Here is a 26136-nt window from a genome sequence, read left to right as displayed (position 1 = left end):
AATTCTAAATTAATAAAGTTTCCATTTAGGTTTTTTCTTTTAAATTTCACACTAAAGAAAAAATTAGAATAAAGTAAAAAAAAGTGCGATTTATAATAAAGTAGCAAATTCTTTAAAATAAACATGAAATCATGAAAAATTCAATTAAAATGAAAAGAATATATATAAAAAAAAATTGAAATTAATTCAATTTTAAATTAAGAATTTCATCCTTTAAAATATTAATTTTTGTAAATTTTTTTTCTAATTTCATATTATAGAAAAAGCACTGAATAAAATTTAAAAAAATTTCCGACTCTTTTGGGTATTCTAAATTAAAAACAAAAAAAACATCTTAAATAATAGATCAACTGCCGTTAGAACTTTGAGTGCGGGATATCTCATTCCATCAAAGTATATATAAATTTTTTCGATTTTGTTTATATCCCATATACGATCAAAAACGGCTGCAAATTTGTTTTTTGAAGTAAAAGAAGATTCAGTTTCAATTCAATTTCTTGGTGTGTTTTTCCAATAAGAGCAAAGGAGTTTTGAGAATCCAAAATTGAATATTTTTTCTTCCTTTTTTCGCCATCTTCATCAACTACTAACGTTTGTTGGGGAGGAAATAAATTATGGAGGTACCAAAATGTTGCAAATATTTTTGATTCTAAAAAAATGAATTTAATTTTTAATTTTAAATTTAACTCCCAAAAATTGGTTACCTTCATCCATATTTTTAAGTTCATCTAGTTTTTACTTATCAAAACTGATGGAATTTTTGTCTTTAAGATATATATTATTTTTGATTCAAATGTTCTCCATATGGAATTCAAATCGACAGCAGCTCGGTGTTTTATTTCGAAATCGATTCCGATCTGTAAATAAATAAAATTCGTAAGATATAATAATATATAATAATGACAGTAACAATAATATATGCATTACCAATTTAAGTCCACTTGGTTTAGTGTACTCGGGCCACAATTTTAATATATCTTTCGTTGATTTCGAGTTTTGTAACTGTGAAAATCGAACTGGTGCACATCGTCGCCAATACAGGTCGAATTCTTCAGATAATAATTTGGTATGCTTCTGTGGCATCAGAATTCGGAACTGAAAATATTAAAAGTTTATTAAAATAATACATATGAATACATTTTACCCCATTACCGATATTTTGACTTGTATTTTCCATGTTAGGATCCACTTTTTCCTTAAGGACACTTTTGGAATTCCGTCTTAAATTATAAATTTTGTTATAAATCTTCCCCCGCTTGCCGAAGCTGTAGTAATCCTGAATTTAAATTGAATATAAGACAATATATACATATACAAATAATATTAACTAAAACCAGCAGAGATTATAGAAACAGAAAAATATACTTACAATGGATTCAGTTGGAAATAGAGTACAAATTTGGTTTTCTATCTCAGAGCAATCAGAAATTATACATACTATTGAATACATTATAGCATTGTTATCAATCGAAGCAACGAAGGAGTTTCTATCATATATGTAACCCCATACCTCTGCTTCACTATACAGCTGGAAACGACTATCTTTTAATTTGTGAGCGATAGTATTTTTAACAAGGTCATCAACGAATTTACCTTTGAAGGTAATGTCTCCCTCTAAAGTTGAATTCATAACAAAGTTGGCAAATTTCATTTGATGCTTAAAAGCAAATGTCTTTGGAATGTTTTTTCGCGTTGTAATAACGTGTGAGTAAATTTTAAATTCCCTGTGCTTTCCTTCATACTTAAAATTCCATATATTGCGCAATGGTCCTGACTTTTTCAAAATTGTAGGATAATGTGCCAAAAGGTGGAATTTTGGAGTTAGGGGTTTTTTAAAAAGAGTCCTAAAATCGTTAGCGACTAACTCAATGTCACGTTTTATTTTTGCTATTAAATTATCTGTTATATTAAAGCACGAAATCGTGTCAATCAAACTTAAAAAACGTAAAACATATTCGTAAACTTCGTCATTACGCATAATAAACTCTCCGAACAATACAGGAAAATAATAACAGAAAGACATCATTTGTCTAGCTGATAATTTCAACCTTCCTCCTTCAATTTCCTTAAGGGTGATACTCATTTTTTCTTATCCTTTATCATTTTTAAAATACGAAAATTATTGTATTCTTCTATTCATTTGGTTTATATTTATATATTTCATAACTTTTATGAAATATTCCAGCGAATTGCATAACACAATATGTGCAACTCCTTCGAATATATCGTGCATAATATCAACAGCGTAATTTTCTGTTGTATGAAAAGATGGAATATCATTTAAAATGCAATATTCCGAAATGCCCGTTTGGAAGTCATTATTTTTAATTGACAAATTATAGTTTAATCTGTTTCGTAACTTTGTAGATTCTTCCACTGCAGCTTTCTGAGCTTCAACTTTACTCAACAAACAAAAACGGCAATAAAAGTGGGCTGAGAAGGATTTCGAAAAACCAAGTGCCATATTCAATCCTAAATTGTCTCCCAACACGAGACCTAATGTAAAATGGACTACCACTGTTCCTTCGTCTGTTTCGATTTCAACGCCATTAACTTCTAATTTTTTTTAATTTTTCGACCAAGACGGTATAGCATTTATTACCATATTTTTTAATAGCAGACGACATTACAGACGCAGCCAAAAAATTTCATTAAATTTTGATGATTTCTTTGGCAAACATGGGAAACTATAATAAAAATTCCACACAGAGTTTTTGGTTGATTTTGATCCCAGGGGATTATTGATGCCAAAATCATCGAGGTACAGAAAGAATGGAATAAGTTTCTTGTTTGGATACAAAATCTTCTTTTGTTTCCACAAATCACTTTGAACAAAATTATTTACTTCACTTTTGGTTTCCATCAATTTTGAGTACTCTAATACATTCCTTAGACAATTTTTGTTTTCAAATATCTTCCTAAACTGGCATTAACATAGCTTTAGCTTTTTCGTCATTTTCTATGTTGTAGATCACCGGGTCATCAATAAACCCCAAATTTTTCAAAGATTTTTGGAACTTGTACTCTGTTTTTACACTATTAAATGTAGACAAGATTTCTTTGAGGATATCAGCTGTTTGACTCGTCGAAAAGGTTTCATTTTTAACGAAGGTGTCAAAAACTTTTACCAATGGATCTATTAAAGAACTTTCAATAAGTGTATGTATAAATTTAATATTTGAACGTGATATGTTGTTAACTGAATGCGATTGGACAAACAAATTATGAATTGAGTACTTAAAATTGTGAAGGTTTATTTTATTGTCACAATATTTGGCTTTGTCACTACCACATACGAAATTAGTATTATCGAAACAAATTTCCATCTCTTCTTCGGCGTTAGAAATTTGTTGCTCTATGTTTTGTTGTGGCGTTGTCTTGCGATCATTTCCCGTTTTAATAAAATGTCTTTGTATATGCACTTTAAAATTCCACTTAGAGCTAAATTTTTGAAAACAATTTCCAAAATAACAAACAAACTCTGTTCCATTCGAGGTATAATGTGTTTTCAAACGTTTATAAATACTAGCAGCACTATAAAATATCAAATCACAAATGAACATTTAATACTTACTTTTTCGATTTCCATTTTGCTAGCTTAAAACACGCGTGTTCACTCTTTAAATGTTACACTATGAATGATTAAAACGTAACTTCAACAACTAAAAGGGCATAATAGAATATTTCTCTACACTTCCGAAAACTAACGGTTTATAAATTCTTTTGTCGTTCTCACACGCAAAGTGAACTAACTCCAGTTTTTAAAAAATGTTTTATCGCATATCTTTTGCATATGTTATAACATATACCATGTGCTGGTATCAGTTTTACTTTTGTGCCTACATGTATTGCTTTGAGTTAGTCATTTGTATTATAAGGCATGCATTCTTATGAAACCCCAACTGAAGAGAAAACACCGTTTGTTTTTACTCTACAGCTCACCAACTTTGTAAGCAATGAGAATTTCAATGAATGTTTCTTTTGTGTCTCTGGTTGCCACAAATAAATGTGTAGATGTATGCATGTATGTGTGCAAAATCTTAAATAAAACTGATAAAACACATACGATATTTTTATCAATTCGTGAATTTTTTTATCGACCAACTAATTGATAAAATCATTACAATATCTTTATCAAAAGAAGGATATTTTTTATCAGAAATATTTACAATACTTTACTTAGTAAATACTCGTATATTTGTTCATTGATATTTCAACTTTTTTTATCAAAAAATATCTATAAATAATTTTGATAAAATACATTTCGGCGTTGATATCCCAACTTTTTTTTTATCAAATAAAAAATTGATAAAGAAATTTAAACTATCAATGCAAAACTTTATCAAATTTTGAGTAATTTTCTTGATAAAATTTTTTATCAAAATTTTACAATGCGTATTTTTTTCTGTGCATGTTTTGAGGCAGCCCCCATATAGACCGATCTCCCACTTTTACTTCTTGTGCTTCTAGAAACCGTAGTTTTTATCCAATTTGCCTGAAATTGGAAATATTGACGTTTTTAGGACTATAAATAGGTGTGCTGAATATATTGTGTATCGGTACAGGTTTTGATATAGCCCTCTTATAAACCGGCCCTCCGATTTGGGGTCTAGATTCTATACCCTCCATGTGGACAGATTTCACTCTTTTGGATATAGAAGGCGCACTGATCATGAAAATTGCTTGAAACTGAATGTACAATTTCCAGATTTTACTTATCGTAATCATTTAAATAATGGGAAGTAAAAATGTACAGATTTTAGATAAAGGCGTTGTTTTATCATTATCTTGCACACTTACACGAGATTATGATTCCTCTAAAACTCAAACAAAAATAGATCTTATAAATTGAGAATCTGATATAGTTCTCATAAGTAGAATTTTTAAATGTATCTTTGGGAAGCGTATTGGTTGAATTAATCTGCTTGGGTGAATATTTGTCATAAAACCCCCTGAATTTCTATATATTATAAAGTAACCCACTACGATGAAGAATTTTCAAAGGAAAATATTTATTTATAAAAGATGAGGCTTCTTTAAAATAAAGAAATTTTTATCGACATATCTGGCTTTAAATCTAGGACCAATAAAATTAAAATTAGGATCTCATTTACAAATTTGAATTCTCTTTTGGCGGTTTATTATTAAAGGTACAAACAAATGTCAGTTTAAAAATCCAAATTATAACGGATACTTCACAGTAAAAAAAAAAACTTTACAGCAAAAACGCTAAATCCTCAAAAAAGTTAGTCTATATTTGAAGCGTTTTTATCTTAAATCTAAAGTTGCAATATTTCAGTTAATTTAAGGACAATTTCTTTAAATCAAAAATGTGTTTCTTTACTGTAGAGAAAATTATCCTTAGTTCGAAGACATGCGACTTTAACGGAGGGACGCAAATTTACAAAAGTTGGGTCCTAAATTTAATGAAAAAAAATTGTGAAGCAAAGATTATAAACTTTTTTTAATTATTTCATTATTTTAAAGAAATTTGTCCTTAATATTTTGTAAAATTCGCATCCTAAAATTTACGTTGCGTAATATTTAATATCACGTAAATATTTTTTTCAGTATATCATGCATCCTATTGTTCAAAATCTTTATATTAAGTTTTTGACTATATTTGAAGCTTTTTGTATTTTAATCCAAAGATACAATATCAATATTAATTTAAAGATTATTTCTTTAAATCAAATATGTTGTTCTTAACTTTATGTAAAATTTGCCTTACTTCAAAGACATACGACTTTAACGATGGGACGCAGATTTCAAAGGTTCGCCTCCTAAATTTAAAGAAGTAAATATTTAAAGCAAATGTCATGAACTTTCTTTTAATTAAAATTTCTTTATTTTGACCTTAACATTGTGTAAATTGGTTAGGTTAGGTTACATAATCGTTCATATTAGGTCAATATTTTAGATTGGCATTCGGTAGTCATATGCATTTAACCTTTAACTGTCTACGTGGTGGTAAAATTTACCCCCTCAACACATGTTTGTTTGACAACTCTCTTCTCTCTCAATTTTGTGATCTAGTTCTCTGTGTATCTTCTCATTTTATTGACGTGGTTCAATAGTTGTGTTTTGGCAGCCGTATGTGCAACATGTGCGGAGAAATTCATGCACTGGTGTAAAAATTACCACACGTGGACGATAGCGAGTTTTTTTCTTTGAAACGTTTTTACCACCACCACGCCGTTAAGGTAAGTATTCAGAAGTAAATAAAATACCTCACGTGTGCTTTTGTGTTGCATTTTCTTGGGATGACAAATACCACAGATCCCATAGTACGGTTTAAACTATAACAAATTGTCTACAAACGCGATTTTAAAGCTATGTAAATACAACAATATATTTTCAGACCATGTGTACTTCAAAACGTCTCAGTGATTTAGACATAGCAAATTTTTTTGAAGAGGAGGAATTCAGTGACGTCGACGATGAATTAATAGATCCCGATTTCTGTATTGAGGATAGTGGCAGCAGTGACGAAGTAGGATTTGATGGCAGTGACTCCGACGAATTAGATGGGACTGAAATTGTCTGTGAAGAAATTGTGGGCAACGAAAATGAAGATAGCAACAATATAACATATAAAGAACCGACCGCAAAATATTACTATGGGAGAAATGGTTTCAAATGGGCCGCATTTGAACCTAATAGATGTGTTAAAACACCGCAGCATAACATAATTCGGTTACCTAAAAGCACAAATCAAACAGCGGAAAATGTTTTTGGATACTGGTCAAGATTTTTCGACAGCGACATTGAAGATATAATATTGGAGCATACAAACATAAAATTAAAAAAAATGTTTGAGTCATCTGAGAGAATTGATGCTAAACCAATGGACAAAATAGAATTACGAGCTTTCCTAGGTCTTTTGATTTATACATCCGTATTTAAGTCTAATTCGGAAGCTACGGAATTTATATTTTGGACTGATGGAACCGGAAGAGAAATTTTTAGATGTACCATGTCCGAGAAACGTTTTTCTTGCATACTAAGCTGTCTACGATTTGATAATCCCACGGATAGAGCTGAAAGATTAAAAACCGATCCGTTGGCTGCAATTTCTCCAATATTCAATAAATTTATAGAAAATTGCCAGAAAAACTATTCAATTGGTACTAAAGCCTGTGTTGATGAAATGCTAGTACCGTTTCGAGGTAGATGCAAGTTCAAGATCTATATGCCAAAAAAACCGGCAAAGTATGGAATTAAAATAATGTCATTGACTGATGCACGCACTAGCTACCTAGCTAATGCTTATATTTACTGTGGCAAAAATTCTGATGGATTTGGCCTAACAAATGAGGAAAAGAGGCTTGCAGTACCAACACAATCCGTTATTAAATTGTGTAAAATTATTGAAGGAAGTAGAAGAAATGTAACTGCGGACAATTGGTTTTCATCACTTCAATTGGCGGACGAACTGAAAAAACGGCAACTTACATATTTAGGTACTCTAAAAAAGAACAAACGTGAAATTCCACCTGAATTCTTGCCAAAAAATGGGAGACCAGTTGGATCGTCCATATACGGATTTACGAAAGATATTACAATATTGTCCTACGTTCCCCGTAAAAATCGTGCTGTATTGTTGCTGTCTTCTATGCATCACAAGAAAGAAGATGACCAACTTACTTCGAAACCTGCAATGATTGCTGACTATAATAATACAAAAGGAGGTGTGGATGAGTTAGATAAAAAGTGTTCAATATATTCCTCTGCTCGTCGTTCACGCCGCTGGCCATTAACAATCTTTTATAGAATTTTGGACCTCAGTGCAGCGAACTCGTACATAATTTATCAATCAACAAAGGATTATGACAACAGTGCAAGAGGTTCTTTTTTGAAAAAACTGGCTCGACAATTGGTTTTGCCACATTTACAAAAGCGAGAACATAATCCGAGGCTATCAAGGGTTTTGCGGAGCCAAATAAAATATATATTGGGACCAGACTCCGTTCCTTCCGATCATGTAAACTCCATCCCAGGAATCAAAAAATTGTGCTATATATGTCCTAATAGACTTAAAAGAAAAACAACTCACACTTGTCTACAATGCAGCCAACCAATGTGCATGGGTTGTAGCAAACGTGTATGTGTTAACTGTGCAATGGAAGAATTTGATGAGTAGGTTTATGGTGACCTGTGTTTTTTAAGACTGAATGTGAATTCTAATAATTTTTTTTCTAAGCATAAGTATGTAGATCAGGCTTTAAAAAAAAGCAAAGTTTTATATGAATTATATAAAAGCAAAGTTTTATATGAATTATATTTTATTTTGTTGTGTTTTTCTTTTTTCAAAATGTTATGTTTTTGTTGTATTAAAAATAAGGCTTATGAAATAAAGTGCCTGTTAAGTTTTGAAAGTACATGTAATATTTCCAAATATTGTTTTATTTGCGTTAAATATATTGTGTTCTAATCAACACATGCAATTGTTATAGGAAAAAACAGATATTTTAATAAAAAAATTATATATATAAAAGGGGGTAAAATTTACCCCACGTCACCAAGTACGCAAAAAAATTCCACCTCACCAGTTAAAGGTTAATTAGAGCGAACGATATATATCCCATATATATCGTTCGCTATGGTTAGCATGTCCGCTTTGCATACACAAGGTTGTGCTTCGATCGATAACCAAAAAAATTTTCAGCGGTGGATTATCCCACCTCAGTAATGCTGCTGACATTTCTGAGTGTTTCATAGCTTCTCTAAGTGGTTTCACTGAAATGTGGAACGCCGCACAGTGGGTCAAAATCGCCAAAGATTAATTAAACTACTTATCCGATTTTAAAACTTCACTATTATAATGCTACGTTATCACTGAGTGACATACGCTGCACATCTTTCGGAAAAGAGGGCGGTGCCACTCCCACTATTAAAAATAGCTCTAGCGGCCATAGTAATGGACCGATTGTCATGAAATTTTCCCAATGCTGTACTGTTGATCTGGTAATAGTCCTTGGCTATACTTGGTTATGATTGGGCGTAGCACCTCCCAATCATAACCATTGTTGTCCTGCTAATAGTCCTTGGTTATACTTGGTTATGATCGGGCGTGGCACTGCCCATTCAAACTTGGAACAGATATATCTCATGAACTATCAGAGGTATGAATATGAGATTTGATATATATGTTGATCGTATAGTATGAATTACATCCAAGGTGGAATAGGGCGGTGCCACGCCTCAGTCGGATTTTTTTTTTTTGGAAAATGTTAATAAAATTTTCATATAGTAATCAATTTATTATACCCTCCACCATAGGATGGGTGTATATTAACTTTGTCATTCCGTTTATAACACATCGAAATATTACTCTAGGACCCCATAAAGTATATATATTCTGGGTCGTGGTGAAATTCTGAGTCGATCTGAGCATGTCCGTCCGTCTGATGAAATCATGCTAACTTCCGAACGAAACAAGCTATTGACTTGAAACTTGGCACAAGTAGTTGTTATTGATGTAGGTCAGATGGTATTGCAAATGGGCCATATCGGTCCACTTTTACGTATAGCCCCCATATAAACGGACACCCAAAATTGGCTTGCAGACCCTCTAAGAGAAGCAAATTTCATCCGATCCGGCTGAAATTTAGTACATGGTGTTGGTATATGGTCTCTAACAACCATGCAAAAATTGGTCCGCATCGGTCCATAATTATATATAGCCCCCATATAAACCGATCTCCCCATTTTGCTTTCGGAGCCTCTAAGAGAAGCAAATTTCATCCGATCCGGCTGAAATTTGGCACATGGTGTAAGTGTATGGTCTCTAACAACTACGCAAAAATTGGTCCACATCGGTCAATAATTATATATAGCCCCTATATAAACCGATCCCCAGATTTGGCTTGCGGAGCCTCTAAGAGAAGCAAATTTCATCCGATCCGGCTGAAATTTGGTACATGGTGTAAGTATATGGTCTCTAATGGCCATGCAAAAATTGGTCGAAATCGGTCCATAATTATATATAGCCCCTATATAAACCGATCCCCAGATTTGACCTCCGGAGCCCCTTGGAAGAGCAAAATTCATCCGATTCGGTTGAAATTTGGTACATGATGTTAGTATATGGTATCCAACAACCATGCATGAATTGGTTCATATCAGTCCATAATTATATATAGCACCCATATAAACCGATCCCCAGATTTGACCTCCGGTGCCTTTTGGAGAAGCAAAATTCATCCGATCTGGTTGAAATTTTGTACGTGGTGGCAGTATATGATATTTAACAACCTTGATGTGTCATATATGTAGTTAAATTTGGGACCCAAAGCAGATATTAAAATTTTTATAAAAATAGATTGTTCCTTCATATCTACAAAGTAGGAAAAAATTTATATATAAGTTTTTATGTAGTACATCGTTTTATATTATAAGACATGTGTCTTATAATAGACAAATTTTAAAATATATGCCCATCAAACTCCAATTCATCGTCATATATTTCATGATTTTTGCCTTCTGGTGCCACGTTCGTAAAAACTGAAGGCGAAACAAGTAGATCTACCACTGATTTTGGATGTTGGTGGAATTTTTCTTTGGCAATTTTGATTTTCCAGATAGGACTGGTTCTGAACTAAGTAGGAACCTATTTAATATGTCTCGATTACAATCCTCTAAGAGAAGCAAATTTCATTCGATCCGTCTGAAATTTGGTACATGGTGTTAGTATATGGTCTCTAACAACCATGCAAAAATTGGTTTATACCGGTCTTAACTATATATAACCCCCATTTAAGCCGATCCCCAGATTTGACCTCCAGAGCTCTTTGAAGAGCAAAATTCATCCGATCTGGTTGAAATTTGGTACGTGGTGAAATTTGGTACATTGCGCTAGTATATGGCCGCTAACAACCATGCCAAAATTGGTCCATATCGGTCTATACTTATATAGCCGATCCCCAAAAATAATCTACCAAAATTTTATTTCTATAGAAAATTATTTATTACTATACAAAATTTTGGCAAGATTTTATTTCTATAGAAAATTTTGACAACATTTTGTTTCTATAGAAAATTTTGTCAAAATTTTATTGCTATAGAAAATTTTGTCAAAATTTTATTGATATAGAAAATTTTGTCAAAATTTTATTTCTATAGAAAATTTTGTCAAAATTTTATTTCTATAGAAAATTTTGTCAATATTTTATTTCTATAGAAATATTGTCAAAATTTTATTTCTATGGAAAATTTTGTCAAACTGAATTATATACATATTTAATTGGCCTTTTTTGTTTAATATATACCCCATATGGACTAACTTACAATTGAGAAGACGGTGTTAAGAAGGTTTAAGATGCCTTACCATGGGCAAGTGTTACCGCAACCGAAGTAATTCGATTGTGGATGTCAGTCTTTAGTAAAGGGTGGTTAAAATTTCAAGGGCCGATGTTGATTTTGAATAAAACACAAACTATTTAGGAAATTATTGTAATTTTATTTTATTATGATATATTGGTATTAAAAAATATAGGCAAAATGGGCGCCGCGACTTCGGTGGCACACCTTCATCCGATGGTCCAAATTTTCGATGACGCTGAGGCATAGTGGAGGTTCTATGCCGTTAATGTGCCGAATTATCTCATCCTTTAGCTCTTGAATTGTTGCTGGCTTATCGACGTACACCTTTTCTTTCAAATAACCCCCAAGAAAAAAGTCCAACGGTGTCAAATCACATGGTCTTGGCGGCCAGTTGACATCGCCATTACGTGAGATAACACGGCCATTGAATTTGTTGCGCAAAAGATCCATTGTATCGTTAGCTGTGTGGCAAGTGGCGCAGTCATGCTGAAACCACATATCGTCCACATCCATATCTTCCAATTCGGGCAATACCATTCACAGTAACTGTCTGACCGGCCTCATTTTGAAAAAAATACGGCCCGATTATGCCGCCAGCCCATAAACCGCACCAAACAGTAACTCTTTGTGGGTGCATTGCTTTTTTTCGACAATCACTCTTGGATTCTCATTCGCCCAATTGCGGCAATTCTGTTTATTGACGAATCCACTGAGGTGAAAATGTGCCTCATCACTGAAGATGATTTTCTTCGAAAATTGATCATCCACTGTTGCCATTTCTTGGAACCATTCTGCCCATTCACGACGTCCATGGTTCAAATTGAGTAAGTCTGAAATAGAGAAATGTCAAATAAAATTGGAAAAAAAACTTGGCGTTTAGGTGTGGTTCACATTCAACATTTACAAGTTTCTATGCAATCCATGGTGGAGGGTACATAAGATTCGGCCTGGCCGAACTTACGGCCGTATATACTTGTTACTATAATAACGTTGATTATTGTATCATATGTGTAACTAAATTCGGGACCCAAGGCAGATATTGTTATACAAATAGCTTGTTCCTCCATTTCTACAAAGTAGGAAAAAGTATATACATAAGTTTTTATATATCGTATTATATTATAAGACATGTGTCTCTGACCTGCTATTTTAAAATATATGACAAAGTCATCAAACTCCATACAATTGCCCTCCATATAATCATCGTCGTCATCTGTATCACGATTTGTGCCTTCTGGTGCCACGTTCGTCAAAACTGAAGGCGAAACTACTACTGATTTTGGAAGTAGGAAACTATTCACTATGTCTCGATTGCAATCCTCCCGACTACATTTGCGAGAAAATGTTCTCTGTAGTTTTTAAAATCTTTGTTTCGGGCTTCCTCAGACACCTCACCGATCGGTAATTGCGCATTCCAAATGATTTCTGTGCCATGTATTAAAAACTTATGCAAGGTTGGTGGCATGTTAAACCACTGACACTTCTTAACAAAAAGTCGAGTACAGTAACAAATACTCTTATCACTGTAATACACAGTTTCTAACGATATCCAAAAACAACAATTATAACAAAGAAAACGAAGAAAAAGCTAACAAAAGACAAGAACTGGTGTTACTTGCTTGAGTGACTATTTTTACAGTTAATTTAATAAAAAAAAATTCGCACAAAAACGCGCAACATTTTATTACTTAATATGAAAGCCTAGGAGTCGTAGTTTATTAAATCATTAATATTCTAACGCCAAGATACCCATCCATATTTAAATATCCACGTATATTTTAAAAATAGCCAACATTTAGACACATTTTAAAATATTTTTTCAAAATATTTATACACCTTTTTTGTTTACACAATTTTTTTAGAACAACGCCAAAATACCTGAGGTTGAAGATTCCATAGTGAAATTATTGCTTTTGAAGTGTTTAAAAACAAGTATATACGGCCGTAAGTTCGGCCAGGCCGAATCTTATGTACCCTCCACCATGGATTGCGTAGGAACTTCTACTAAAGGCTGTCATCCACAATCGAATTACTTGGGTTGCGATAACACTTGCCGATGGCAAGGTATCGTAAACCTTTTTAACACTGTCTTCTAAATTGTAAGTTAGCCCATACGGGGTATATATTAAACAAAGAAAGGGCGATTAAATACGTATATAATCTAGTTTGACAAAATTTTCTATAGAAATAAAATTTTGACAAAATTTTCTATAGAAATGAAACCTTTGACAAAATTTTCTATAGAAATAAAATTTTGACAAAATTTTCTATAGAAATAAAAATTTGACAAAATTTTCTATAGAAATAAAAACTTGACAAAATTTTCTATAAAAAAAAATGTTGACAAAATTCTCTATGGAAGTAAAATGTTGACAAAATTTTCTATAGCAATACAATTTTGACAAAAATTTCTATAGAAATAAAATGTTGACAAAATTTTGTATAGAAATAAAATTTTGACAAAATTTTGTATAGAAATAAAATGTTGACAAAATTTTCTACAGAAATAAATTTTTTACAAAATTTTCTATAGAAATAAAATTTTGACAAACATTTCTATAGAAATAAACTTTTGACAAAACTTTCTATAGAAATGAAATTTTAACAAAACTTTCTATAGTAATAAAATTTGACAAAATTTTCTATGGAAATAAAGTTTTGGTAGATTACAAAATTTTCTATAGAAATAAAATTTTGACAAAATTTTCTATGGAAATAAAATTTTGACAAACATTTGTATAGAAATAAACTTTTGACAAAACTTTCTATAGAAATGAAATTTTGACAAAACTTTCTATAGTAATAAAATTTGACAAAATTTTCTATGGAAATAAAGTTTTGGTAGATTATTTTTGGCGATATGGACCAATTTTTGTGTAATAAGTCATCGGCTATATATAACTAAAGACCGATATGGACCAATTTTTACATGGCTGTTAGAGGCCATATATTGACAAAATGTACCAAATTTCAACCGTATCGGATGACTTTTGCTCCTCCAAGAGGTTCCGGACGTCAAATCTGGGGACGGTTTATATGGGAACTATATATAATTATGGACCGATATGGACCAATTTTTGCATGGTTTTTAGAGACCATATACTAACACCATGTACCAAATTTCAACTGGATCGGATGAATTTTGCACTTCCAAGAGGCTCCGGAGGTCAAATCTGGGGATCGGTTTATATGGGGGCTATATATAATTATGGACCGATATGGACCAATTTTTGCATGGTTATTAGAGGCCGTAAACCAGCATCAGGTACCAAATTTCAACCGGATCGGGTGAATTTTGCCCCTCCAAGAGGCTCCGGAGGACAAATCTGGGGATCGGTTTATATGGGGGCTATATTGAATTATGGACCGATATGGAGCAATTTTTGCATGGTTGTTAAAAACCGTATACTAAGACCACGTACTAAATTTCAACCGGATCGGATGAATTTTGCTCCTCCAAGAGGCTCCGGTGGTCAAATCTGGGGATCGGTTTATATGCATGGTTGTTACAGGCCGTATACTAACATCAGGTACCAAATTTCAACCGGATCGGATGAATTTTGCCCCTCCAAAAGTCTCCGGAGGTCAAATCTGGGGATCGGTTTATATGGGGGCTATATATAATTATGGACCGATATGGTCCAATTTTTGCATGGTTGTTAGAGACCATATACTTACATCAGGTACCAAATTTCAATCGGATCGGATGAATTTTGCCCCTCCAAGAGGCTCCGGAGGTCAAATCTGGGGATCGGTTTATATGGGGGCTATATATAATTATGGACCGATATGGACCAATTTTTGCATGGTTGGTAGAGACCGTATACTAAGACCACGTACCAAATTTCAACCGGATCGGATGAATTTTGCTGCTCCGGGAGGCTCCCCAAGCCAAATTTGGGGATCGGTTTATATGGGGGCTATACGTAAACGTGGTCCGATATGGCCCATTTTCAATACCATCCGACCTACATCAATAACAACTACTTGTGCCAAGTTTCAAGTCGATAGCTTGTTTCGTTCGGAAGTTAGCGTGATTTCCACAGACGGACGGACAGCCGGACAGACGGACAGACGGACGGACGGACGGACGGACAGACGGACAGACGGACAGACGGACGGACGGACGGACATGCTTAGATCGACTCAGAATTTCACCACGACCCAGAATATATATACTTTATGGGGTCTTAGAGCAATATTTCGATGTGTTACAAACGGAATGACAAAGTTAATATGGTGGAGGGTATAAAAAACACTACTTTGCGCGAATAACTCAAAAATTATTTAACTTTAACACAATGCAGCTCGACAAGTAAACAAAATATGACATTGAAATTTTCAGTAGTGATATTGAATTTTATATACTTTAATCGAATATGAAGTATTTTTCAAAAAAAACAAGTATATACGGCCGTAAGTTCGGCCAGGCCGAATCTTATGTACCCTCCACCATGGATTGCGTAGGAACTTCTACTAAAGGCTGTCATCCACAATCGAATTACTTGGGTTGCGATAACACTTGCCGATGGCAAGGTATCGTAAAACTTTTTAACACTGTCTTCTAAATTGTAAGTTAGCCCATACGGGGTATATATTAAACAAAAAAGGCCGATTAAATTCGTATATAATCTAAATAAAATTTTCTATAGAAATAAAAAATTGACAAAATTTTCTATAGAAATAAAAACTTGACAAAATTTTCTATAGAAATAAAATGTTGACAAAATTTTCTATGGAAGTAAAATGTTGACAAAATTTTCTATAGCAATACAATTTTGACAAAAATGTCTATAGAAATAAAATGTTGACAAAATTTTGTATAGAAATGAAATTTTGACAAAATTTTGTATAGAAATGAAATTTTGACAAAATTTTCTACAGAAATAAATTTTTTACAAAATTTTCTATAGAAATAAAATTTTGACAAACATTTCTATAGAAATAAACTTTTGACAAAACTTTCTATAGAAATGAAATTTTAACAAAACTTTCTATAGTAATAAAATTTGACAAAATTTTCTATGGAAATAAAGTTTTGGTAGATTACAAAATTTTCTATAGAAATAAAATTTTGACAAAATTTTCTATGGAAATAAAATTTTGACAAACATTTGTATAGAAATAAACTTTTGACAAAACTTTCTATAGAAATGAAATTTTGACAAAACTTTCTATAGTAATAAAATTTGACAACATTTTCTATGGAAATAAAGTTTTGTTAGATTATTTTTGGCGATATGGACCAATTTTTGTGTAATAAGTCATCGGCTATATATAACTAAAGACCGATATGGACCAATTTTTACATGGCTGTTAGAGGCCATATATTGACAAAATGTACCAAATTTCAACCGTATCGGATGAATTTTGCTCTTCCAAGAGGCTCCGGAGGTCAAATCTGGGGATCGGTTTATATGGGGGCTATATATAATTATGGACCGATATGGACCAATTTTTGCATGGTTATTAGAGGCCGTACACTAACATCAGGTACCAAATTTCAACCGGATCGGATGAATTTTGCCCCTCCAAGAGGCTCCGGAGGTCAAATCTGGGGATCGGTTTATATGGGGGCTATATATAATTATGGACCGATATGGACCGATTTTTGCATGTGAGTTAGAGACCATATACTAACATCAGGTACCAAATTTCAACCGGATCGGATGAATTTTGCTCCTCCAAAAGTCTCCGGAGGTCAAATCTGGGGATCGGTTTATATGGGGCCTATATATAATTATGGACCGATACCGACCAATTTTTGCATGGGAGTTAGAAACCATATACTAACATCAGGTACCAAATTTCAATCGGATCGGATGAATTTTGCCCCTCCAAGAGGCTCCGGAGGTCAAATCTGGGGATCGGTTTATATGGGGGCTATATATAATTATGGACCGATATGGACCAATTTTTGCATGGTTGTTAGAGACCGTATACTAAGACCACGTACCAAATTTCAACCGGATCGGATGAATTTTGCTGCTCCGGGAGGCTCCCCAAGCCAAATTTGGGGATCGGTTTATATGGGGGCTATACGTAAACGTGGTCCGATATGGCCCATTTTCAATACCATCCGACCTACATCAATAACAACTACTTGTGCCAAGTTTCAAGTCGATAGCTTGTTTCGTTCGGAAGTTAGCGTGATTTCCACAGACCGACGGACAGCCGAACAGACGGACGGACGGACAGACGGACAGACGGACAGACGGACAGACGGACAGACGGACAGACGGACGGACGGACGGACATGCTTAGATCGACTCAGAATTTCACCACGACCCAGAATATATATACTTTATGGGGTCTTAGAGCAATATTTCGATGTGTTACAAACGGAATGACAAAGTTAATATACCCCCATCCTATGGTGGAGGGTATAAAAATAAAAATATATATTTTTCAATTAATCTCCATTATTGGCGATTTTGCCCCACTGCAACAAACGTGGCGGGCATCGCTAAATCGACACACAAACGATGGGTCTCAGACTGGTTGTTGTTGGCGTTACATACAAACGCACAAACTTATTATACCCAGCACCACGGTAGTGGTGCATGGTTTAAAATAAAGTTTTAAAAGACATCTCTCATTATGTTTGAACACTGTTCTGCTTTGTTGTCAAGATGAAAAAAGGCAACAAAAACAAAAGACAATTTCATTTATTTTGAAGAATTTTTAGTAGTTATTGAAGACAACTTAACCTTAAACCAGCGTTGCCAATTTAGCTTTTTCCCGCTAGATTTGGCTTTTTTTGAAGACGTTTAGCGGAAAAAAATGCATTTAGCTTTTAGCTTTTTTTCTGGCTTTTTTTCATGACCCTTTTAGCTATTTTTGGCTTTTTATACCCTAAACCACATAGTGGTCAGGGTATAATAAGTTTGATCGGCCAAAAAATGTGCCTACCAGAAATATTGATTTTAGACCCCATAAAATATATACCGATCGACTCAGAATCACCTCCTGAGTCGATCTAGCGCTTGGTGTCCGTCCGTCCGTCTGTCCATGTATTTGTTGTTCACAGGATTCCGGTCGCAACTATTAACCGATTTTGATGAAATTTGGTACAGGGAGTTTTTTGGGCACAAGGACGAACGCTATTGAATTTGGAAGAAATCGGATCAAATTTAGATATAGCTCCCATATATATGTATCGCCCGATTTCGACAAATGGGGTCACGTTGCGCGTTTTTTCGAACGGATCGTCACCAAATTTGGCAAATTTGCAAAATTTCATCGAAATCGGTTCATATTTAGCTATAGCTCCCATATATATGTACCACCCGATTTTTCTAAATTTGGCCATAGAACCCTTATTTATTAACCGATCTTACTAAAAGTTGGCTAGATTCAGTCCTCTATAGTACTAACTATATGTGCAAAATTTCATCGAAATCGGTTCAGATGTAGATATAGCTCCCATATATGTATCACCCGATTTTGAAAAATTCGCCCCTAATAACTTTATGTTTGACCATACAGGCCTCATTTCTTAACTGATCTTACTCAAATCTTGCACAAGGAAACCTTTTGTGGTATTAATCAAACCCGCAAAATATTATGCAAATTGGTTCAGATTTAGATATAGCTTCCATATATATGTATCGCTCGATTTTCCCAAATTTGGCCATAGTACTCTTATTTATTAACCAATGTTACTCAAATTTCAAATTTTGATGTACTAGCCGATCGTACTTATACGTACTTGTAGCTCTTACATAAGAATATTGCTCGATTTTTACAAATTTGTTTTTATTACCCACACTAATTTAACGATTTGCCCTTTTTTAATAATGGGCTCAATATTAGTGGCATACTAACTCCGTAGGTGCAATATCAACACAGCCAGTGTTGCTAGAAGTAGGGGAAATTCCCTATATGTAGGGTTTTTCTAATATTTAGCGTCTTGTAGGGACGTAGGGCCACAATGTAGGACATTTTCACTCAACACAATTTGGAATAATTTTTACATTTTGGTGGCTCTAGAGGAGGAAATTAGAAGCCGACAAGGCTTGATCTTTAACAATGTATGGTAAACTTTATTCCTGTAGAAAATTTTGTCAACATTTTATTTCTATAGAATATTTTGTCAAAATTGTATTTCTATAGAAAATTTTTTCAAAATATTATTTCTATAAAAATGTTTCGCAAAATTTTATTTCTGTGGAATTTTTTCTCAAAATTTTATTGCTATAGAATTTATTGTCAAAATTTTTTCCTGTAGAAAAATTTCTCACAAAAATTTGTTTATAGAAACTTTTTCCAAAATTTTATTTTTATAGAGATTTAACAAAAAAGATTACTAATTTGGGTAGAATTCTACCAACTGTGGCAACCGTGGTGGTAATACAAATTTATATTCTTATATACGTTGCATATTCATGTTTTAAGATAATAAAGTACTTAGAACCATTTTTGTTTTGTAATTTTTTTTAATTTAACGAAAAATATAGTAGGGAAAATTGTTTGTAAGTGTATGGGAAAGTAGGGAACTTTTTTTGTCCTTGTAGGGTAAACCGAACATTTTCCCTGGCAACATTGATTATGAGCAATAGTCAGATTGACACAAAGCACCCATAGACATGTACCCATTAATTTTCTTAAATATGCAACTGCGGTTTATCTCCCAGACCTATATGTTACCCCGCAAATGCTTATGATTACTAATTCTGTAACGGTGGTTTAGGGTATGATATAGTCGGCCCTGCCCGACTTTCTACTTTACTTACTTGTTTATTTTTGACATGTTCCTATTGAAATATGGATAAAACTTCGTTTTTATCTAAGCCTTGCTGCCAAAATAAGGGTTTCCACATATTTTAAAACTCAATTGAAACAATAATGATTCCAGCCATTATGAGGCATTTTTGCAGCAAATACACCTTGTTGTAAAGTTTTTTCCTCGTATTCATAAAAGTTATCGTAAACTTTATTATAATATTAGCATTTGACTCGTTTATCCTTTTTTATGTTATTATAATATTCTAAAGTTATTATGATATTACTAAATTAAAATAGTAGATGTGAATCGCTTTGTACACTGAAAAAATATTGTCGTGAGGCCAAAGATTTCATGTCCTTAAAATACGAATGCGAATTTTGGTTACAATATAAACTTTTTTCTTGTCCAAAAGCCGATAAAGTCGTTTTGTCCTTATAGTTAAGTGATTCAAATTAAAAATGGGTATCTTTTCATGAAAGAAGGCTAGGGTCAATTCTAAAAAATTCTTAAAATTAATGAAATAGTCTTTAAATTTGTGGAATTTTTGTATCTTGACCACAAACCAAAGTAGCGTTAAAAAATAGAAGAGGTTTTTCAACATTTTATTTTAAAAACGTATACATTGAATAATTTCTACTTAAAGTCGAGTCTGAATTTGGAAATTTAAGTTGTCGTTAGCACGTTTTTAAAGCACTGTGATAGCTCATGAAGAAAAAGCTGAAAAACGAATAAATTCAAATTTGACTCGGAGTCCAGATAATCGCAAGTTTACTGGGAAAAATGTTTTTTTCTAGGAAATATAAACGAAGGACTTCCAGTAAAAATTTGTGATAGTAATCAAAATGTATCTAGTATGCAAACATAGCTAATATGACTTAGATTTTACAGTTTCGCAGAAATGGAAATAAAATGAATACAATTAAAATAATATGAATTTTAGTGAAATAAATTTCAATCAAAAATATGACTTTTGATAGAACAAAATTTAGCTTTTTTTCTAGCTATTTTTTAACATTTTTTAGTCGTTTTTGGCTAGTTTTTTGGACAAATCTAGCGGTTTTTGGTGAAACAATTCTGGCAACGCTGCCTTAAACAAACAAAATTTTCTTTCGTGTTGTTATACCCCTTTTTTGGTCGACTCAATTAATTATAAGGACAAAACGACTTTATTGAAAAGTTTATCGACTTTAGTACAACGAAATAAGAGATATGCGTCTTCTATGCTAAAAACAACGCAAGCAAACTTTGACCTCGCGACAATATATTTTTTACAGTGCATTTTTATAATTTTAAATGTCACCATTTATGTTTTGTTTAACTTAATGAGTAATCAATCTCTCTCCTTATTCCGAGTATTATGAATATTTGTTTTTTTGTTTGCAACAATCAGAGTCTCTACAAGTGATTTTACTTAAGTACGCCTTATATAATTTGCCCAATTTAATTACATTTCGATTAACTCGAACGTAATAAAGTCCAAAACCTCATGGAAAGCTTATTAATATTCAAATTCTAAGTAAAAACATTTATTATTCATTACCGGAAACAGCACCTAATGAAAATTTTCTCATAAACGACACCCCACATTGAAAAAATAAAAATTAATATAAATCAACAGTTTCTTCAAAATTGCTCTTGCAAAATCCTTAGCTGTTTGAAAATTTTAAACAGGAAATTTTACAACTTTAAAATGGTTTTCCCAGTTTACATTAAGAGTTTTATAATTCAGTAATAGCAAAGGCAAAAAAGAAAAATTAGAATCATTACTCATCATATTATGGGGGTGGGTATAAAGGAAACATTCTCTTCATAAACCTACCGTATTAAATTTCACAGTATTATTGTCAGGGAATGGATTGTTGTGAAAAGTCGTCCAGTTCTTTGGAGTGATGGTGTCGATGGCATGGTGGTTTGGTTCTTATTCAAGAACATCAAATATTTTTTGCCACCTTAGAGAACTTCCTACCGCCTATAGGCCTTATAGTTGCGTGAGGTTTTGGACTTAAGATTTAATGTGATCTTCATTTAAGAAATGATTTACATATGTCGGTAAACATTTATCATGGGGGATATTACCCCCCAACTTTTCCTGTCTTGCAACATTTTTGTTTTTTTTTTTTTTTTTTGCTTTATTCATGGGCATCTTAACATATTTCAGCAGACAAATGATTTTTGTTCTCCCGCCTTCATTTCATGAACACACTTTTCTTTGCTCTTTATTTTCTCATTTTACGGGGTTTCACCATCCAAACATAATCGTGAGTTTTAGTTGTGCCTTAGGCCATTTTCAACACAGCAGGTAATATTTGTTAATATATCATCGCCAGGGATTTCGTGCTTTAAATCCAGGAAGTTTAAAAGAAATAAAAATTGTTTTAAAATGTCTAAAGTTTAAGGAAACCATTTAAGCGTTCATAAATTGGAAGCAGTAAACCTTGTGTAGACCACCTGCTGGCCTCAAAATGAAAGAGCTTAGAAAAGGAAAAGATATGAAATCAAAATGGGATTTGCAAATTTTCAACACTATTACTCAATAAATACGTGTTCATGTATTGAAAGCTGGACATATCTGGAAATTTTCTAATAAATACGGAATTGTCAGTAAGCAAACAAGGGTATTCTTGTGAACAGGTCACAAGAGGTGTTTTGCAAATGAAATCTAATCAGGACTTTATATGAGAGTTATCCAGAAAATTTACAAAATACCATTTGGAAAATCGGCTAACTCATACCCTTCAATAATATGAACATGATGTCGTACATGCAAGTTAAATCAAATATGGAAGTTTCTCTATATTACTTTTTAATTTGTTTTTTTTTTTTTTTTTTTTTTTTTTTAAATCAGAGCGGAATATTGGACTTTTTGGGCATGTAATAGAAACTAGATTTATGCTCTGGAAACAATTTTAATGTAAGAGACTATGCAACTATAATTTTAGGACACACAATATTAAGGACAAATGACATTAAAATAATTAAATTTGAATTAAAAGAAATTGTCTAATCTTTACTATAAACATTTTTGTCATTAAATATAGGTCACAAATCTTGGAAATTTACGTCCCTCCGTTGCAGTCGTATGTCTATGAACTAAGGAAATAATTCCCTAAAATAAGGAAAACATTTTTGATTTAAAGGAATCGTCTTAAAATTAACTGATATATTGTATCTCTAGATTTGAGATAAAAACGCTTCAAATATAGGCTAAGAGTTATTTTACATCTTTGGTTTAAAGTTGTTTTGGAATAAAAAAAGGTTTTTTACTTTAAAGACTCTGCAATAATTTGCACCCAAAAAAAGTTTACTTGGATTCAACGATTTTGACTTTCCCTTAAGGATTTTGGTATTGATTCCAAGCCAAAGATGCGGCTTCTTTAAAATAATGACATTTTTAGCGACTTATCTGGCTTTAGATCTGGGATCAATAAAATTAAAATTAGGATAGAGATCTCATTTATCAAATTCGCGGTATATTAATAAAGCTATTCACGTACAAACATATGCCAGTTTAAAAATCCAAATTATAACGTATACTTCAAAGTAAAAAATGTTTTCTTAGTAAAAAAATATATATACCAAAGATGCTAAATAAGTTTTAGCCTATACTTGAAGCGTTTTTATTTTAGGTATAAAGATTCAATAATTCAGTTAGTTTAAGGACGATTTCTTTAAATCAAAAATATGTTTCATTATTTTAAGGAGACTTTGTCTTAGTTCAAAACCATGTGTGATTAACGGAGGAAAGTAAATTTCCAAAATTTGTGTCCTAAATTGAATAAAAAAAATTGTTTTGAAGCAAAAATTATAAGCTTTATTTTAATTAAAATTTCGCTATTTTAAAGAAATTTGCCCTTAACCTTTTTAAAATTGTGCTTCCTAAGATTGGATAAGTCCCCAAAAATTGTCTTTAGTTTAAATAAGCCGCATCTTTGGTTCGTAATCAATACCAAAATCCTTAAGGGAAGTCAAAATATTTGGATCTCAGTCATTTTTTTTTTTGAGTGTGGGTATTGAGTGTGGAATTATGGTGCAACATAACATGATGTTGTGAAGTCTAACATATATGTACAAGTATGAAACGAATCTTAAATATCTCATGTAAGCGTGCAAGAAAATGATGAAATAACTCCTTGATTTTTACCCTTTAGATTTTAGATTTCCAATTTCAGAAAAAGCACAAGAAGTCAAATCGAGAGATCGGTCCATATGGTGGTTACACCAAAATATGGACTTATTCGAAAAACATTTGGCATCCTATTGTATGGTGCTAAAATACCATAGAGTACGAAAATCGGATAAAAATAATGGTATCTAGAAACCCAAGAATTCAAATCGGGAGATCGGTCCATATGGGGGGCTATACCAAAAAATGGACTAATACACACCATATTCGCACACATAATTGTGGTTCGAAAATATATCTAAATTTCCAATTTTAGGCAAACATTTTCCAATATTGAGCACTCCTATTTGGGACCCTAAAATACTTCTTAATTACTGATTGCAGGCAAATCGTATAAAAACTACGGTTTCTAGAAGCCCAGGAAGTCAAATCGGGAGTTGGGTTTATATGGCGGTTATGCCAAAAACATTGACCGGTACACACACATCTCCATCAATGGAAGTTGCAAGCGATTATAGGCAACCCACCATTTTTATATCATCGTGAAATTTCACTCATATCAACATACATCGTATGGTCTGAAACAGGGAATGAAGGCGCCGAGTTTACCTGCCACTGACATTTTTACCAGTCGACGCCGCCGCTGAATATGTCGGTTCATTAGTTGAGATTGTACAATATCTCATTACCACTCGCATAACTTCAAATTGATTTTATAATGGATAAATTTATATCGGCTCTGCCGACAAGACACCGCCGCCGGAGGCAAAAATTATGTGTCATCCGCCTCCGATAAAAATGGTTCGGCTTCATCCTCTGGTTTGAAAACTATTTTCGATATGAGGAATAGCAAATGCTTTATTCCACGACTTCGTTTTCATTTTAGTCGATTGAAGAACTTAATGGAATCTAAATATTTGTTTAGTTATAAAAATATCAAGTATTTCTCAAATTTTGATTTCGCCGGAGTCGGAGATGAGCAAAATTTCTCTCTGGTATCTCCTATACTGGCCACTATAACTTGAGTTATTCGTATAACTCGAACGATGAATCAATTGAATTGAAGTTTGAATTGAACTCGTTTTCAAATTCAAATAAATTGTTCATTTAGAAAACAAACTTTGCCCTCATTTCTGTGGTGTCCACATGCAGAGAAGGAATATGATCACCCCAACCATGTTCCAAGAGCAAAATGTTACTTTTTCACGGATAACATGTAGCATGTTTGTCGAAACCATGTTATTTTCTCGGAAATTAAGTATCTTATATCGGAAAGCATGTTATGTTTGACGAGAAAAGAATATTTTTGCGACAAAAATGCTACATGGTCGCTGTGAAAAAGTAATATGGTGCTTTGAGGTGATCATATTCCTTCTGGGTGCACTTATGAAAGATTATGAAATTAAAATCAAAATATAGCAAACGTTTCACGAAAATTGTCTACTTTTGAGAGATCTTCGCATTTCAGAGTGTCCCAGCTCGAAAGGTTTCATTGTACTTCATATTTATCTTAGAACTAGCATTGATTCAATATTGCTCTCGAAAAGACAACATGCTTACATGAAGGGTCAGTCCAATGAGACCGCATTGCATGAACTAGTCATCTTTATCGATATTCAATGGATTGACAACTCAGAATGTTGACCAAAGAAAACTTAGGCTGTTAGACCGACTTCTGACGGAGCGAAATATTTCAGATACACTAGAACAAGCAAACATACAAAAGTATGTGAACAAAAGCATTCCCCACGGAAGAGTTCCATCACCTCTTCTTTGGGATGTGGCTATAAACACCCTTCTGGTTTACCTAGAAAAAGAAAGGATAAAAGTGGTTGCATACCCGGATGATGTGGCTATAGCAGTCAGGGGAAATTTTCCATCCAAAATTAGAGATATTATACAAAGAGTTCTCCCGATGACTGTAAATCCTGCACAGACAGAACTAATCATGTACTGCAAA

At 32.9% G+C, this 26136-nt stretch overlaps 1 long non-coding RNA gene across 1 annotated transcript; it reads right to left on the bottom strand.

Moving 5' to 3' along the window:
- Positions 1–212: 212 nt before the first annotated feature.
- On the bottom strand, positions 213–1273 carry LOC142227549 (uncharacterized). The gene is made up of 4 exons (XR_012719898.1): positions 1153–1273; positions 928–1095; positions 705–857; positions 213–649 (listed from the first exon to the last, which is right to left on the bottom strand). It is a non-coding gene; the product is annotated as an uncharacterized LOC142227549 (long non-coding RNA).
- Positions 1274–26136: the final 24863 nt, after the last annotated feature.

Source organism: Haematobia irritans, chromosome 2 (genome assembly GCF_050003625.1).
Source record: "Haematobia irritans isolate KBUSLIRL chromosome 2, ASM5000362v1, whole genome shotgun sequence".
Taxonomy (NCBI): Eukaryota; Metazoa; Arthropoda; class Insecta; order Diptera; family Muscidae; genus Haematobia; species Haematobia irritans.
The sequence above is the reverse complement of the archived record's forward strand: the minus strand, read 5'-3'. Positions and strand labels throughout refer to the sequence as shown.